Here is a 19,258-nt window from a genome sequence, read left to right on the forward strand (position 1 = left end):
AATTTATTAAGATGAGAAATAAACTTGTCCCAAAGCCCTCATTTCCACCTGCTGCATTATTAATGAACCTCATGCCTGTAGATGGCAGAGAGCTACATAAAAGTAACCTTCTTGGATTTTCCTATCCCCGGAAAGGTGGAAAATTAAAGGGGTGTGTGTGTGTGTGTGTGTGTCAGGAGAGCAAATCAAAGGAGAGACCACCAGTGCTATGTGAGAGCCAGTTAGCAATACATAGGCCAAAGTTTAATGGTTCACTTCTGTGTTGGCTAATAGCCTAATAACCTCTGAGACATTCATGATTTTAAACATGATAGAAATCTCAGGGAGTGAATAGTTGTAACACAGAGAAACTCTAAGTTACCTTTATATTTTTTTTGGCTCAGCATGCTCTGGCAGATCTCAGGCTCTTTTATTGCTGTCCCCTGGGATTGTATTCTGCAGCAAAGACCTGATCTCATCTGAGGCACTGGGCAAACAAAACCAACAAAAAACAAATAAACTAACAGAAAAAAAACACTCTACCTGAACATGCAGAAAAGGTAAGTTCACATTTTATGGTATTCCTTTCATCACGTCCCAAAGTTCACTTCTGTCCCTAGAGTTTGCAGCCAGATGGAGTAAATGAAGCATAGGACGAGTCTGTATGTTGTTCTGAAATGTGTCACTTGCTGGGGAGACCAGGGTAGAGGCACATAAGGGAAAGGGAGGAAATGCTCCTCTTTCAGCAGATAAAACTAAATATCTGATAACCTGAAGTCAGCACAGTGTGAGTCTCTTTTGGAAAAAAAGAGAACAAACTTTGTGATGGCGTCTGGATAGAATGGTAAACAGGCACTGTGGAATGGACTAGAGGATTCTCCAGAGCATGGGTGAAGCTGTTAGACCTGCCCAAAGAACCGCATATTTTATCTAAGACTGCCTTATTCCAGAAACAGCCCTGAAATGAAAAAGGTATTTGAGGCAGAGAAGAATTTTTTACATAATATTTTGCACATTTTGTATGTGTTCATGTCTCCCACATAGATGAAAACAATATTTTGTGACATGGATTTAGATGCCCTTCTGATTTTTTAATTTGATCCAGCACTGTTTGGCTCTAATTGGTCACAAAATCTGCACAGTATACTTTCTGTTTCCTTGATGGGCAATGGTCACAGGCTTTGCAGAAATAATTCTGACTCATCTTTTGTGTGGGAGTGGCTGTATTCTGTGTTATCTTCAAGCCAGTTATGAAAATTGAAAAATATGTGGAATTACAATAAAACAACTCTGCCAAGAAGAAAGTCCAATCCAAACCAAAATAAAACAGGATATTAAGACTTAAAGGTCATAAAGATGTAGGTGAATAAACCCTAAGTACAGCAATCCATTATTCAGTGTTAGTCATCCAACTCCAGTCCAAAAGGCCAGAATCCTCCTTGTATTCTAAAACAGATCAGCATGTCTCTACAAAGAAAAATAATGCCATTTCCCCCTCTTTCTTTTTAATCTCTTTTCCAGAGCAAACAAAATATCCCAGTTTGCTCACACGTGTAAACAAACCCTACAGGCAATCCTCGACTTTTAGGGTTATTTTGCCTACAAAGAAGTCTACCCTGTTATATAATGCCTATTTGTGCTAGGGTTACCATTCCTACTTTGCATATCAATGAAACTATGAAGCAAATGAAAAGGACAAATTTCTGAAGAGATAAGCAGCAACTTTTGTTCTGAATGACTGGAGTGAGAAATGAGGGCATTCGGTACTTCGTATCTAGATAGCTTCAGTATTACAGATAAATATAGGATTACTTTAGCTCTGAGTACCAACTATATCTTCTCTGGTCACCAGTGTAGACAGTAACACAAAGTTATCTTCATTATTCTTTCACAATGTTTTCATTTTTATCTGTTTTCCAGCAAGTTAATAGAACTTGTCTGCATTAGCAGAAAGGTAGCTGAGATTCCTTCATAAAAACACGTGTTTTCTTTCCTCCTGACCCTCTCTAGAGATTAGATTCTATTAGATGGTACACCATTGTGTCTAAATCCCATACAAAAGCTTCCAAGAGCTGTCAGCTGATACCTACCTTAGGCTGTGGACATCTCTTTCTCCAGCTGTAGCCATGCTTAAAAGAACTTTACTCCCAGTCAGGTTAGAGTCTCCAACCCATGCCACACTGCCACCGATCTGCCTGCTGAGCTGGTAGTGCAAGCATTGCCTAAACTAATCCACTCCCACTAAATTGGGTTAGCTCAAATAATAAGGCTTTTTTAACCAAGCAAGGTTAGCAATTTGATTCAATCACATTAGGGAGTGCTTTCACAAGCAGCTCAGCTGGCAGATTCAAAGGGTGGTGACGAGGTGGTGGGCATGGCTGGAGGAGGTGGTGTCTTCAGACAGCTACAGGACTTCATAGCCATCGCATATACTTCAGACTATTAACCGTAGGTACTCATATGACTGAATGTATATATTTTTTTCTTGTATGTACTATTGCTCACTCTTGATGCTCATAATTTTAAAGATTAACTGGTCAATTCATCCCACAGTTCTTGACAGAACAGGTGAAAATGGATCTTAGTAATGCCCATATTCTAATCTTGTGACAAGAAATACTTCAGTAAGAAAATAAGCAATGAATTCTCTTGCTATTTCGTTTGCCATTTAATCAATATATTCTTACCATGCACATTAAATGGTGCATTGTCAGTTTAATTCGTTAAGCTTTTATTGTGGTTCTTTTTTCATTCTCCTTACTTCCCCCTTCTTCAATACATAACCAACATATCATTTTGCATCCCATGTGGGATTTCTGTGATTTAACCTGGTAAATCTTTTAATTCCTAATTTGGTATTCTGCTCTAATACGTTCACCCACGAAAGAGCCCAGAAGGCCGAAACTAAGAAAAATCACTTTCATTTTCTTAGACACTACTGAGTGGTTTAATGTAAAATACACATGCAGTGCACAGTTTGTGATCTCAGATTTTATCACCCATACATTTCAGAGCTGAGTCAATCCTGATCAGCTTTTTGATGAAAGGATAAAGATTCAGGTCTAGGCTGGAACCGCTTAACAATGGTGAGTTACTGGGGAAAAAAAAAAAAAAAAGCGGTTTTATAAGAGCAAGGAACAGTTCACTGGAGAGACTGAATTTCAGCCCCAAACCACTGATGTGAAATGTAGATATCAGCAAGCAGTCCAAAGCAGGACGTTAAGTTTAATTAACCTTCCTGCTTAGTTATCACTGATTTCCATTTAAATTAATGGTTTAAATCAAAATGTTAAAATAGCAAACGGGCAATTTATATATTAATCATAAGTACTATTTCTGTCTATCATTTACATTTCTAGCTTTTTTACCAAAGGAAATGTTGATGCTAACTGATTTGGGACAAACAGTTTGGAAATTCTTTTTGATAACTGGGGAAAGTATTTAAAAAAGGTTTTAAGTGGACATATATTTTAGCTATTATTTTTAATCCATTTTGCTATATTACAGAACATGCCATGTGATGCATTCTGGTTTACTTTATAAAAAAATTAATCATGATTTACTGTCATAACTGAAAATAAATTTGAAACACATTTGAAAATGCACAACTCCATGCCCAACATTTTGAACCCCTCTACTCTGACTAAAGAAGGAAAAATGAAATTCTTCTTGACATTCAGCGTTAGTTATAATTACATGATGTCCTAAACAAAGCAAGTATCACGTGGTATTAGTGAACTGTCTACATTGCTCTGGGTCACCAGGCCTTGGGTTTTCCCCACTTAAATATAAACATTTAAATTATAAGCAGAGAAATCTTAATCTCCTTCTACATTTAATGAAGAGAGCCAAACACCTCCATTGTATGAATAATATTTTTACTTCAGTCCCTCTTTGGAGATGCCTAGCTCTCTTCTCTGGTAAAAGAAGCCTATACTGATGGCACTCCCAGTTCAGACATGATAATAGAGTTTGGTTTTTAGCACCACCTTCAGGGCTTTGCATCTTAGGGCTTCCTACTACCAAAGCTCATAAGTCTTTTCCTTTTTTCGCTTGTTACTTCTCTGTTTCACTAGTACTTTGTAATATCTCAAAGTTCTCTAGACATTCAAACTGCACATTTTTATACTTGTTTCAATCAGTCTTGTGTTCTTGGAAATTAAAACAAAATTCTTCTGATTGTGCTCCAGGTCCTTAACTGTCAGGAGACAGAGTGGGTGTTTATTCTATAGGGTTTCTTCAATAAACATTAGTACCAAAAAAAAGTTTTATTGCTAGAACAACCCCATATTTTTTCTCCCATATTTTTTCTCCCAGGTTCCATATTTTGATTTCAAAATCTACTCTTTATAATAGCAAATATGAAGGGTGCTGTCTTTTATCAAATTTATTTCTTAAAAACAATTTTCTTCTGCTTGTGCTATTTCAGTTTTCCCATTATGAGCCTAATTTGGGGAGATTGTGAGTGCTCATTGGAGTTGAGTAGGCCTTAAGCTGTGTCTACCTTATATGGCCCACAGACCTCATGGTGCAGAGATAAATTCCCAACTCACTACCATTTACAAGACACACTAAGGATCTCACAGGATGTGTTCCTTCAGCTCCCACAGGGCCTGTGGATTTAAAAATGCCAGCAGCTGCAAGACAGGGAGACCCATGTTATAAATAAGATTTCCCTTGTGCCAGTGTGGACTATAAATCAAACGAACAAACAAAAAACCCTTTCCGCTGGAAAATGCCCGTTGTACTCTTTGATTTCTGACGATATCTAAACACTAAAAGCAGACATGGAGAAAGTACCCTAAAATCATTCTTGTTGATATTGTCACTAGGGAAACAACTTCTTAGGGATCTGCAAATCGAGTATAAACTCTGATGTTCAGCTAGCTCTCTCTTCCAACATATTTCCCAGCTCTGCAGAGAACCGGATCTGCCCACCAAGAGAGGTCTTTCCTCCTCTATCTCAGCTGAGTCATTACTCCATGTGGAGACTGAACTCTGATGCTCCAGAAAAGCCATAGTTCAGACTAGCCACAGCATGAGATATCAAAGTAGAACCATGACTCAGCCAAGGAATATTGCCTTAGGATACTCCCTCTGCAATCCAACAGCACTGCCAGGAGACCTAGAATAGCACAAGAGCTAGGGAATGTGGGAGGCACAAGACAGATACAAGATTTTCTGTCTATTCGCTTGTGTTGTTATCAGCCATACTTCCCCTGCCCCCACCATAATTTATCTAAGTTTCAGTAAGATGTCTGTAACTTTTTTTTTTGCATTGAGGCCAGCTGGCACAGAACATACTATCTATAGTTTGCTTAATGTCTTCAGCCTTTCAGATTGTCTGGTCACCTGTGAAATTTCTATTGGGAACGATGTGTGTACTTTGATAATCTCTGAATTTTGCCAAGGCATTGTCAAGAATAATCTTAAAACACTTGACCCCAAAGCCATGCAACATCCCATGCAATATACCTTAATAAATTTAATAACAAATTAATAACAGTGTGGTGACCAAATTGCAGAGGTCCAGGATGTTCTCTGGAGCTCTTTAGTTTCTCAGTAGGGGCACTGACAATGTATTCCACAGTCTTAGTCCCTTATATCCCAAAGGACTTGATAAATAATGTGTTCTGCTAAAATGTATTCAAACAGGAGAATGCATGTAGATATTCCATCACCAGTTCTTTTGCAGACTCAGAAGCAAACAGTAGCTGAATTCATTGAAAAGAGATAAAGCTTATAACAGGTAGCAACCAAAGATCAGAATTATTTATTTTTATCAGGGAGGACTCATCCAAAAATTGCGGACAATGGGCCAAATTGAATAAATGGAAACACTCCACCAATATAAAATAATTTCAGAGCACATAATCTTTGCAAATACTTTCTTGTTACTGCTGACAGGTGTCCATGTCAGATCCTACCTCCTAATACTCCCTAGCAATGTCAGAAGGGCTTATGTACTACTGTGTTTATGCAAGAGACAGAACACCTCTCCAAAGACAGATTTGCTTCTGGTGTCTCCTTAGCTCCTAGCAGTCTCTAGTCTTCTACTGCAGAAGCATAACTTAGCTCTCTCTAAGTCTCCTTTGTGTGGCCTCTTGACCAGAAATGCTTAAAAGGTCTAAAAGCAAAGCTGTTCTTTCCACGTAAACAGCTGGATCACAGTGAATCCATCTGTCAAGGGCAACAATTCAATAACCACTGAGCAAAACACTACAAAGGTAAAAATCTTTTTGTGCAGCCTGTCAGAAGCCTTTGATTTTATGCTAAATTCATCACCCACCTTTGTATTAGAAGTATTTTGTCACCTACTAGTTTGTGAATAAAAGGAGCAAAACAAAGTGAAGTGAGTAACCAACAACCACCAATGGAATTTCATAACAATGACAAGGAAAAGAAATGGACTTTAATGTTACAAATATGCTTCTATATAAATCATGTCTGCGACTCTTTGGCCCTAAGGTCAAGTGATATGTCATCACTTATATCCACTCTTATAAACTGATTGACGCCCAAAATTGGAATGGCCTCATCCAAGCTGCCTATGGGAACAGTTTCTCGTCCATGATTTTCCCTGACCATTGTTTGAAAAGTTGCTGGTGGCCTTTGTTAAATATCTTATTTATTTTATGTTGTATAGAGAGCAACTCATGTGGAAATCAGATTCTCCTGGGTTACTGCAGCTTCTTCCTGTTTTACTCCCATTACAGCAGTGTAAATTATTATCTATTTTCCCAATGATTTCCAGTCTAATTGCTATTCATGCCAGTGCTGAATCAAGCAAATGCACCACTGCTGAACATATCTTACTGAAGGCACATCTTTCTTCCACATCAAGGGAGATTTATTTTATCTTGAAAAGACAACAGAAATTTGTGTCGTTACATATCATAAAAAGACACATTGCAAAACCAATTGATAACCGTTTAAGGATGATATTTTTCTTTTCAGAGGATTTAAGAGCTCTGAGGTTGTGAGTTTTCCATAGATCATTCCTTATTAAATATCAGTTTGGGATAATGACAATACTTTGAAGAAATCCTCTGGGGGAAGAAAAGTAAGTATTCACTCTTAAATTCTGTAATTCTATAAATCTACATTAATTTATTTATTTATTTATTAACTGTGTATCTGTTAAGCCTAATGGGTGGTAGACCCATCCTTGGCTTGGAAAGCCTTTGTTTTCTAAACACTCTTAGAGTTAAGAGAATGTTGTAATAGCAACATTAGAAGAAACCTCAGGGAAATTGCATTCAACTGCTAAATTTCCTTCATTTCTTTTTGTACATCTTTATGCAAATTAAAGTGGGCTTCCCTCCAGTAACTTCAGGCATACACTTTGTGGATGTTTACAGATAACCCAGACTCCTGTAATGAACAGTAGAAAAAATAGGCTCTTTTGGGGCAGAGGTATTCTGATTTATTTTAAATTCCTGTGGGAGGAAGGAAGGAGGGAAGGAGGGAAGGAATTGAACCCTATACACTTATGATCTATCTCAGATATGGATAACTTGTAGATATGTGTTTGAATGGTAATCTCTCCAGATGTCTTGTGCAGGATGTTGAGCTTTTGCAATAGTGCTCTCATCGCTATTGCAACAGCATGTTGAAGAAATTAACAAATAAAGAAGTTTCAATATATGGACTGATTCAACTAAATTATTTATTTTAAAAATTATTTTAAAATAATGTTAGAATGTTAAGTAGGAGACATGTTAAGAAATCAGGGTCACCTCTTGTTGATTCAGTGGTTTTGTAGTAAGGCCAAGTTTCAACAAGCAGGAATAATTTTGTTTGATAAACATTTCAGCATTGTTCACATTAATGACGCTGGTTCCTTCTCATAGCTCATTGCGAAACACAGGAGCTCTTCCAAAACTGCTCATGACAAACTAAGAAGGGAAAACTCAAAACAACAGGTGGAACAAAGTATAAGTCATACTCAGCCTGATTTTTATTATTACTTATGGGTCACTAAAGACAGCAGTCTGCTGATATAGACGATAAAGAATAAGGTGTGGAATCATATAGAACATTTTGTAAAGCCAGACAGGAAAGTATAGGTCTGAGATGGATCTTGTCATAATGTTGGCTGAAGTCATGGTGAATCCCAACTGAATCCCATGGCTGAATCCCAACTGAACAAAGACAGCATATAGTGAAAGTGGTCCTGAACAAGCATGGCACAGAGGGGAGCAAAAAGTAATCAAAGGAATGCATATTTGTTTACTCCTTTGCTCATTTGATTATCTAATGGGCTGGCAAATCAGAAAGTTTCAGGTTGCTGAGTATGGAGGAGCTTCAGCTTTGCTGAAGGAGGCTTCAGGAGACATCAGTTGCACCAGTTCAATTTAGAACGTTTTATTTTTTTCCTACATCATGTTCTCTTATATCTGTCATTTTTCTTAGCTTTCTTGATCTTAGATGAGAAAAAAAATGCTAAAAGGGTTAATATAATATTTAGAAGTGTTGGAAGTCAAGGTAGGAATGTGATGGGATTCATTCTGAGCTAAGTTGCTCCATGAGCCATGAAAGCAGACACTGAGATGCATTTTGAGGAAAGATGGAGATCATTATGTGTTCGGAGGCAACAAGATAGGTTCAGTCATTTCCATGTATGTCTTCGTCATCTTTGTCAGTACTGATACAAATGCACATTGTTTTCTGTAGTACAGGCTATATTCTGTGGTCTGATCTTTTACCTGTTACAGGCTAAATGTAAATACTGAGGCACTAAAATTTGCCATTTTTCAGAGTTGCATAGAAGTAGTAGTGCACAAGGGTGATGCATTTTGAAAATGGCAAGGACACCAAAGAAACTGTACAAATATTTTGCAGGTTGGAACCAGCCCATGAATCACAAGCTGTAATATTTTGGCTTAAAGCTCGCAAAACTGATTTATAAAATGCAAGTTAGAACATGCTGCTAAAGAGAGTGATACAGATCAGCTTGGACAGGCAGAGAGAAATGCCTGCATATTCTTTTGAATTTGGCTAGTAGATCTCATTTGACTTTAAAGATCATCTTGCTTGGCTTACCTGGCCCTTTCACAGTATCCCCTCTTTTTTTTTTTTTTCTTAAGATGAAAAAAAAATGTTCAAAAAACATGAAAAATCTTAGAAACCTACTTTGTGACTCCACTGCCTATAAAGACAGCATATGACAAACAGCCATTAACTCCCACATAGAAATCTCCAAACACAAAAATGTTACATGTAGAACAAGTAATTATACAAGAAGCAAAATTGAAGTTACAGAAGATTATATGAATGTCTGAAAATTCAAACAATTTCTGATTTAAATGAAAGAATTTTGAAATTGTAATGTTGCAATGTGTGACATAGAGTATGGCATGGTCTGGCAGTTCATTAGGCAGAATATCAGGTAAGAATTTCACCATCTACATAGCAAAGAAATAGATCTCATGTTAACATTCAAGTGAGATTCCTTTCCAACTTTCAAGAATATAACCACGTGTTACAAATTATCTGATCTAAGTTGCGTGGTTGAGCTATCACACTGTTGCCTTCATATCCATATTCTTAAAAATATTTCACTTACTAAATTTCTGTGGCTGTGAATACATTTGGCAATGGGTCAGATCTATTGTATTGCATAATGTACTAGTGGTTCACATGGAACTGCTGCATAATAGCCTTAGAATTTTCTACCCATTGAGGTTTGTCTCAGAATCAATTTGGGAGAGTAGCTAAATTGTGCCCTCATTGCTCTAATTTAGTAGGGACACTGGAAAGGAAAAACAGGAGGTCAACTTAATGTTCTATCAGGAAGAGAAAGAAGAAAAAAAAAAAGATAAGGCAATAGAGTCAAAAGGGAAGCTCTTAGTCTGGAAAATCCTTTTTTTTTTTTTTCTGTTAGGATGATGTGAGGCTTATTTTACTAGATTAGGAAGGTACACTTCAAATGATTCTTGAAAAGTTAAAAAAAACTTTCCCTCTCAGGGAGAGTTTTTTCTTTCAGAAGACCTTGAAGAAGTTGAGCCGATCAGAATAATATTAAAGCTTGATGCTCTGAAGTGTTTTGCTTTAAATATGTCATGTTTTGCTTTAATAGCCTTGGACACAGCTCCCTGTCTTCTGGAGACAGAGAACTTGCTGGGGGAAAAAAAAAATAAAGAAAAAAAAAGCAATAGAAATCTTCAGCAAAGCAGGTGTGTAGCTTATATTCTCCATTCCAAACAGGAGAGAGCTTGGAGAAACTGAAACAACTATGTAGTAAAGTCATCAGCATTAAGGAGGTGGGGAACTTCAACACAAAAGTCTTTTTGCATCAAAGGTACGTGAATGAGGGGGAAAGGCTAAGGTAGCAATACAGAGCCAGCATGGACGAGTGAGCAGTACAAGGACACATTCTAAAGGCTGAAGAACAGGATGGTAATACTTCAGCTGAAAATGACATAGAGGGAAAAACACCTTTTGGATTAGTCAGTCACAGGATGACCAGGAGCTGCTTGTGGCAGTTAAATCTGGAGAAAAGCAAATTCAGCTTCTGTGACGTCCCAGGAAAAATAATTCCAGGAGCAATCTGGAGCTAAGTGGAGGCACCGGCAATGTAGCAATTCATTTGTGGAACAGCATCTTAACTGTGATCTTCTGAAGTAGCAATAGCAAAGGGCATTCCCAAGCCCTGTGTGAGAATGCTCGAAAATTAACTGTACCCTTAATGTTTGTGGTAAGAGCACCAAGGCCACAATAGATCAGTCTCATTCTAAATCACCAGAAGGGATCAGAAACCCAGGGCAGGGTTTGGACTGCAGATTAAAACATCTGAGTGACATTTTTTCAAGAGTTTTCAGGCTTAATAGTTACAGAGTTCACTCTGTAGTACGTACCTCTATTTATTTGCATTGACTGGGTGTTGGCCAGAAATAGTAAACTAAATACTGATATTTGTGTCACCATTGTACCAGGGTATTTTACCTGCCCTCATACTGAAGGGAAAAGTTCTGGAGTAGATCAGCATCACACTTGCTTGTCCCTAGAGGATGTCAGATACCCCAGGGGACCTCAGATGGCACTTGACACTTATGTGTGGGTGACAGAACCATGTCCTAAATCCCCTTTGGCTGTAACAGGAGCTTAACTTTGATACATGTAGACACTTCAAAATACATACCTATCTTTACACGTCTTGATCTTGTCTATCTTTACGTCTCAATCCCATTTCTGGCTAGTATTATAGAAACTATCATAGCAAAAGAAACCAGGTCTTCCATGCAAAGGAAAAGGAGTGAGCTGAAGACCAGAAGTGAAAATCTGTCAGGGTTACAGCTGCTAGGGGTACCAAAAAGGTTATGATACTCATATCTTCTTCCGAGCAACATTCAGATTTTGGTAGTCTCTGAGAGCTATTTTCTATCACCGTCATTACCCAGCTGCAGTACAAAGAGCATGTTCAAGAACAACAAGCTAGAGAATATAGATCAGTGTCCAGAGACGAGTGGTGAGAGAAGCAGCTTCAAGACGTCTAATAATGGCTTTTCAAGGCTCTTCTCTCCTTCTGCAGCCACCACACACTGTTCTCTCAAATGAAGTTTATTCCAGCTGTTCACCCACTGTACATAATCATCTTGGTTAACTAACCCATTCACTAGCACAAAAACACCATCCAAGCTGTCAAACTTCATGCAACTCGAATGAATGAGTGTGGATTGTGGAATTCAGGGCTCCAGTGACAGCTGTGACACATTCACAGCCTTAGTCATGATGAGCTTAAGCATCTGCGGTATTTCTGATGCTCTCTCATCTCCTCTGCATCTTAAGTTAGAGCACAAAACTGTTGGAAGAAATCCAAAGATCCAGCTCTCTAAAACACAGGAAATGAGTAACTTTACTAACTTTAACTTGGGCTTTTATATAATACACTTGTGCTAGCTTCTTTATATAATTTGTTTCTAGGCCAATGCGAAGAGAGAAAGTTTTGTTGTGTGTCTAACATCTTAGAAATGAGCATACCGTGTGCTAACCCCAAGTTCATACATGGCTTTTGGTGCTCAATTTAGATCTCTTTAAGAATTTACATACATATATAAATATCACTATCATGACAAATCACTTTTTAAAAGGAAATACTTTTTACCTAAGAGCATGAATGCCATTCTAATTTTTCCTAAAAAAAAAAAAAAAAAAAATCCTTTATAAACTTACTTCCAAAAAAAAATTAAAGTAAATGCAACGATAGAAATGTTATGATTTAAAAAAGACTTATGATTCCTGGAAAATAAATTGAAAATTAAGGATATCTTAGCTATTTTAAACTGCCTTTCCAAATAAATATGATGCATTTCCGCTGTGGAGAAGTATCTGTTAGTACTGCAACTTTAATTTGCCTACATATCATTGTGCTGTGAGAAGTTCATGTATATTTTTTCAATATTTGGACTTCAGTAAATATTTTTAAAGGCCATAGCTATGGAGGAAGGTGTTAGTTAAATTCATTTATTAACAGAGAGTTGGAGTGTGTTAGCTTAAGCTGGGGTGGATGCATTATAATAAGAAAGCATTAACCTATTGATTTATGGCAAATAGCTGGCTTTCAGGTCTCCTAATCCTAAGCATGTTATGTGCCCCAAGATGGCCAGAACATCTTTCACAAGGTGCCAACCCTAAGCCAAAGAGGTCTGATCAGCATTCATCTGCATCTACTTGCAACATATAGTCTAGCTATTCACAAGTAGGGTATTTTAGATCAGGCTTGTTGCATTGCAAAGCTGCTGGCTGTTTCAGAGAACAGGCAGAGTGAGCTTGCATCTGCCTACAGAAAATCATGTTGCCGTCCTGGATGTTCCTCTGTGTTGATGCATTTCCACCTGTTCACGAAATGACATACAAGCTTCAGTTGGCAAATCCCTCCTACTAATTGGATGTGCTTTGAAGACAGAAAGTGTCAATACACCAAAGAAGGCTCTGAGATCCAAAACAATCAATGAATTAAAAACAAAAACAACCAAAAATCCCAGCTGCAAATAGAAAAGGTGTTGCCTGGGACATGAGGCAAGAATTCTACCTGCCAGGGACTGACTGCATCTGCTGCCAGTTGGATAAAGGGAAGATGGGGGTGAGGAAGCTGTGGGGGTCACCACAGCAGGTTTGGGCTTTTCAGAAAACTGAGTATTTTTCAGGATCTGCTATTGCTATGAGCTAGCAAAAATATAGAGAGAAATAATAATAATTACTAAAAAATATATAAATAAAAGATCAATAAATATCCCCCCTGAACAAAGATGGGAGCAAGAGACATATTACACTTCACAGGGACATGTCCGAGATATCGTGGAACAATTCATCTCAGATTTCGGATGTGCAGCTCTGAGACAGTAGCTGCAAGAACCCCGCTAGAGTTATTCATCTTCGGGATGAGATGATACACCTTATATAATAATATAGGAGATTGGAATTAGCCTGGATGTAACCATCTAATTTTCAGATGCTTAAGTGAGAATAGATGGACATCACCCCAGACTGCCGGACACTTCTGAGAGAAAGCCTTCATCCACATGAAATGAATGACAGTTTTGCAGGGGATCCCTTGGGGCCAAGTATTCACCTTGAGAGTGGGGCAATTTACACCTCCTCTCTGCATCAGAGACAGAACTTATGATATGTCTACTCCCTGAAAGAAAAGAATGTGATATTGTCGTGTTTCTATTTAACAAGACATTTCCTTACAATTTCCCAATGAATCAGATAGGGCAATATGCTGTCCTTGGAGAGAAAAGAAATAGCACAATTTGCCTTATTCTGAGGAATTGAGGAATAAAAATCTTAGCTATTAACCCACTATGCAGATTAAAAGGACTTTTCCTGCCTTAACCCTCAGCTCCATTTAGCAGGCCCAACAAATCACAGATAACAGTCTATAATTATCCTTCCATTTGCAGCTCCTGAACAATTGTGACCCAATAATCTGTAATGGAGTGCAAAAGCCATTGTGATTAAGGCTTTTTGTGAAATACCTCAACAGCAGACAGACAAACCCTCAAAGAGATGTGGCAGAAGTGTGATGTTCTGTGCTCAGTAAGGAGCTCTTAGACCTCAAAATTCCCAACATGTTATAAACAGAAGTTTATATTGTTGTTATTGTTGTTTATTGTTGTTGCCATAACTATTTTTAAGAAGAAGAAGAAGAAGAATTAAAGCACATAAATATTTATTTGTTTTGCTGCTGCCTGTAGGGTGAATTACAAGTTAAACTAATACAAACTAGAATTTTTAATTTAATTTGTTAAAAAAATATAAATTTAAGTGGAGGTTTTTACACCTTTTAAAACATCTTAAAAAAATCTGCCAAATGAATAATCAGAGATGTTTCAGACCATAGTCCTACCATACACCCTTATACCTTCACCCATTCAACCATTACACCTGAATGAGCAGGAATGAGATCATCAGGATATCTCCAGGACAGATAAATTCTGATGTCAAATGCAAATCAGCTCATTTCATGGGACAATTATGTCAAGAGAATTTGAATTCAAGAGTAGCATAGAATCAGAGCAGGAAACAAGAGTCCCCGCAACTGGGTCTGTATATTTATACAGGGTTCTTTCCAAAGGAATATTCCCCAGTACAACAGCTATGTTAGCTTTAAATGTTCTGTGTGACAAAGCTTGTACTTTTTCTTCAGGAAATGTAATGATATAATGCCTCCTAAGAAGTTCTACCCTGAAATTATTAATCTGGCTACTCTACAGAACAGCCCATCATCTTGCATGGGAATACAACAACAAATTGAAGTGAATTATGTGAACAGGACTCAGAGAATCTTTCTTATTTTACATGATTTCCTAGTTTGTCTTGTGGAGATAAAAGTTGAAGCTGAAGAAGGTGGATCAACAAACTGAGAGAGCAAAAGGTGGTCAGAGAATAAAATACATGCAAAGCAAGGGGGAGGGGGGGCAACCAGCAAAGCATTTTGCAAATCTGCCTTTTTCTCATATATTTGTGCCCACTCAACTACAATCCAAAGTGTTTCAACAGCCACCACAGGCAAGTGAATTCTAGTACTTTTTAGTGATTGTAGACAACCAAATACCTTTCTGTATGCAAAGCATTTCTTAAGACAAGCACAAGTTCAGCACAGAGGGAACTGGAAAAGTATCTCCTTGAGGGATGCTGTATATATTGGCTAGCAGGAGTACTCTGACACAGCGTGATGCTAAAGCTATCCTTGCCCATGTAGTATCAGCACAGACAACTAAAGTCATGTGTAGGAAAAAAGAGAGTTTCTCACTGGAGTGTTTACACCCCTTTCAGTGGAGTTATTCCACTTTCGCAGTGGTGTGGAGGACCCACTCCAAAAATCCCGTTGAGTTCAATGTGTATGAAATTGTGCACCTGTTGTCTTCACAGGTGATATAGGATGGTTGAATGTCTGACATGAGAGGAGAACAGGGAATGGAAGCAAGGGAGCATAAACCAACGCAAAAACATACTAGGCTGACTTATAGGTTGATGCTGTGGTTTCTGAGACAAGTAAAATAAAATCCAGTATCTCCACTGACTTCTAAATCCTGATCTCAGTTTACATCTCCTGAGAATCATGGAATCAAAAAAGAAAAAAGAAAAAAAAAAGGATTCTTCTCTACTAAATTGGGAGCGACTGTAAGATGCGATATTTCTGCATATGAGTTACAGTACGATCCTGTCCTCAGTTTACTTTTTGTCTGTGCTTCTTAACTCACATACTCTGGTTTCATTAGAAGATAATCTGAGCTAATTTAAGAATTAGACTGTTTGTACCGAGTGTGCTCAGAAGGAAGGAAAGAAAAACAAAATCTGCTATATTAAAATGAATCAGCCTGGGGACATGGGTCTCAACTGATCAAAGGCGTAGGCACATATGGAACTCAACCCCAGAAAAAATATCTCCAGGATGCCGGCTCAGTCAGCCAAATCAAGAGAGATGCGATGAACAAAGGTCTGAACGTGATCAACAGCACAGCCCACAATCTCAGAGATCTCTGTTTTTCTCTCCCTGGTAGCATCCTACAACAAAGCTTCTGCTTTCGTGTTTATGAGCTTCACATATACACTGACAACAGCAGATCTGGAGAGCTACAGGCGTTTGTGGCACCACCACGAGAACAGCAGACATCTTAAATCTACAGGGAGGAAGAAGCCCTCTTGCTTTCTAACAGGAACCCCAATGGAAGGCTAGAGCCACTGAGCAATCACAAAACTAGTCCCTGTTTAAAGATAAATACATTGGGACAACTGGCTTTCCTTCTGGCGTTCCGAGAAGCCCCCCATGACCTTGGAGTCTGTTCAGTGCCAATGGTTATCCTTCCAGTCACTGCACACATGCCTTAGATTGGAGAAAACAAAGCAACAGAAACCCTCTGCTCCGCGATGTCCAAGATAGATTGCCACTACAATAACAGATCAATTGTAGCTGTCCTGCATGAACAACAAAGCAGCCACCACTGCTCTCAGCATATAGAAATGTGAAAAAAGATATATATAAATAATAACACAGAGCTATAACCAAGATACAAGCAGAGATATCAACTTTAATCCAACTGCTGTTATTGTGCTGAATAACATTCCTTAATTATTCATCAAATCGGAGCAGCACTGCTTTACCTTTCCTTTAGGACAACTTCGTTCAAGACAGCTCCGGCGTGTTTTGCATTAGCCAAGTAAAGATGCTTGTATAATGCATTCTTTCTCCATAGCTATAATAACAACACTTTAAGGATTTTGCCTTCCTGTTATCTTTAACAGTAATATTAAGCAATCATACATTCACTTTGATTAACATATGCTAGCCATAAAAATATTTTCCCACCGTACCTGACCAGTGTTGCATACGCAGAATACAAAAGTGAGATGGCAGTGTACCAAAATAATATCAAATGAAAATCTATTTGTTGTTTGTTGACTCCAAGAGATTAAAAAGAGACAGAGGGAAAAAAAAATCTTCTTCAATTACACTGCATATTGCAATATCAGTCCAACACATGCACTGTAATTAACGTACACAAGACGGATGGTAATCCATAATACCCTAAGAAAGAACCAGGTCACTTTGCCACTTTATTCATTTCGGTTCTTATTATTTGTTACTCTTATAATTACCTCTGGTGCTACTCCAATACCTGCTTCAAGCTAAAGGCCAGATTCTGTTTACCAGCAGACTAGATACAGAGGAAAACCACTGACTTCCAGGGAGTTCATCCAGACGTACTTCTATGTAAGCGATCATCTCGCCATAGACACCGGTATGTCTCAAAACAAATCTCTCTTTTTTTTTTTCATGCATTTCCCACTCCCGAACACCATGCTGCATTATCCTTCTCTCCCTGACAGTAAACTCTTCAGATTCCAATACATACCTGAACCATTCACATGTTAAAACCACAGCATAGCGGCAAAAAGTCTGTCCTGTGTGCCATCCCTCTGACTTAGGATGTGCTCTGCATAAAGATGGTATTATTAGAGCCAGCTGTTCAAATACTGATAAGAAGTGCCCAGAGGCATGCAAGCAGAGGTCAAAGGCACATTAACAGCAATTTCTACTACTGCCCCACAGAAAAATAGAGGAGTCCTGGTGCACTGGTTGAAGGGTGAATCAGAGTTTCTGCGGCAGGTGAAGATGCAGAACTGCAAAGGTAGCCTAGAGCTCGAAAATGCCAACAGCAGCACCGGGTCTGTTAGCAATCAGGTTTTATTTACCAGCCATATTGTGTTAAAATCAGACGTGATTCCCATACCAAGCACGTTAACCTGTCACCACTTGCAAAGGGAGCTTTATCTGTTCGACAAGCAACAAATCTACCTCGCGGACGCATCCTCGGAGCCTGCAGTTGTGTCTGGAGGCTGAAAGCCTGCGTGCAATTCCCCCCAAAAGAAGTATTCCCAGGACCTGGGGGGAAGAGCCGGTAAATCAATGTCACTCCAAGACAAGCCGGCGGTTCCTAATCCCCCCGCCGGCTGCAATCAGCGGCTCCGGAGCATCTCCGGGCTGGGGCCGAAGCGGGGCAGAGCCCGAATCCCGCTGCCCGGCCGGAGGAAGGGGACTTACCATTGCGGCAGGGATCCGTCCCGGTGCTGGAGATGCTGCATCCCCGCCGGGTGCCGGGGCGGGGCGGGTGCCGGTGGGCTCGGAGCCAGAGGCGGGGGGACACGGAGGGGACCAGCCCCGGCTGCCCGCGGGGACACTGAGCGGCCGGAGCCGGGCTCCCCCCGCCAGGCTCCTGCCGGCCGGAGGAGGGGTCGGCGCCTCCGAAGGGAATCCAAATTCCTCCTCCCTCGCCTGCCGGTCATGTCCAGGCTGCCTTTGCTCAGGGGATGGGCCAGATCCTGGCCGTGAAGGAATTTGCCATCGCTAAATCCGAAAAAAAAAAAAAAAAAAAAAAAAAAAGGGAGGGAGGAGATTTGTTGCAAACTTTTCTTTTTTTTTTTTCCTGGTGTCTTCCCCCCCCCCCCCCCCCCCCCCTTTTTATTTATATTTTTATTTTTAAGGAGGGTTATTCTAGCTTGGGAAGTAGGGGGTTGGAGCAAAGGAGGAGAAGGGGATTCAGGCTGGATCAGATGCTCTGCATGCAAGTCAAGGCTGTGGTGTGCTCGCCCCGGTATTTCTGTATGTGTGTGTGTGTGTGTCTGTGTGCCTGTGTGATTCTCATACCCAGACAATGCTCTGCAAAGCGAGCTGGTCCTGCGGAGAAATGCAAACACCTCCTCCCCCAAGTGCCTGAGGAAAGGAAAGGGGATATGGAGCCAATCGCTTCTCCTTGGCTAGTTCATTAATATGGAGGAGAAAGAAGGAAGCCAATGAGGACTGGAGGAAGGAGGGGTTTATTCAAATTAAGTTTCTTAAATCAAACACTTTTTTCCCCCGCCCGTTTTTTTTCCTCTTCCTACCTCCCCCAATTGCTCCTTCTCCCTGTCCCCTGAGCACCGCCTCTGCTGCCCCACTGATTCATTTATTTGTTTATTTTCAATTGGCACGACTGGGTCAGCAAAACATGGTGATGGGAGGGAGGATGGCATCGCTGCTGGATGGGAAAGGGGGTGTGGGAGGGAGGGTGAGGGGAGGCAGTTTCTCCCTGAGCTGCAGAAGAGTTGATAGCAAGGAAAAGCGATAAAGTAGCTGGAGTTGGCAGGGAAGGGACCTGAGGGAAAGCGGAGCAGGAATTTCACCTAGAAGCAGCATTTTGCAGATGGTATTTGCAGATGGGCATGTGGCCTGTGTCCAGGACAAGCCCTGTGAGCTGGTGGAAAGTACATCCTCCCCTCCTGCAGCAGAGCC

The 19,258-nt window shown here is 39.6% G+C and overlaps 1 protein-coding gene across 14 annotated transcripts in view; it reads right to left on the bottom strand.

The window, feature by feature from the left end:
- Positions 1–18,751, bottom strand: part of ADCYAP1R1 (ADCYAP receptor type I) — a 144,950-nt gene extending 126,199 nt beyond the window's left edge. For 6 of the 14 annotated variants that reach the window (XM_013182431.3, XM_048062363.2, XM_013182423.3 and 3 more), the window contains exons 1-2: positions 18,635–18,751; positions 18,032–18,334 (exon numbers count right to left, since the gene is read on the bottom strand). The gene's annotated coding sequence lies outside the window, so the exon portion shown is untranslated. Of the gene's footprint in view, positions 1–17,342; positions 17,483–17,785; positions 17,873–18,031; positions 18,335–18,634 lie in introns of those variants that run through there. The other 8 variants (XM_013182434.3, XM_013182433.3, XM_013182432.3 and 5 more) reach the window with 4 other exon arrangements.
- Positions 18,752–19,258: the final 507 nt, after the last annotated feature.

Source organism: Anser cygnoides, chromosome 2 (genome assembly GCF_040182565.1).
Source record: "Anser cygnoides isolate HZ-2024a breed goose chromosome 2, Taihu_goose_T2T_genome, whole genome shotgun sequence".
In the NCBI taxonomy this organism is placed as follows: Eukaryota; Metazoa; Chordata; class Aves; order Anseriformes; family Anatidae; genus Anser; species Anser cygnoides.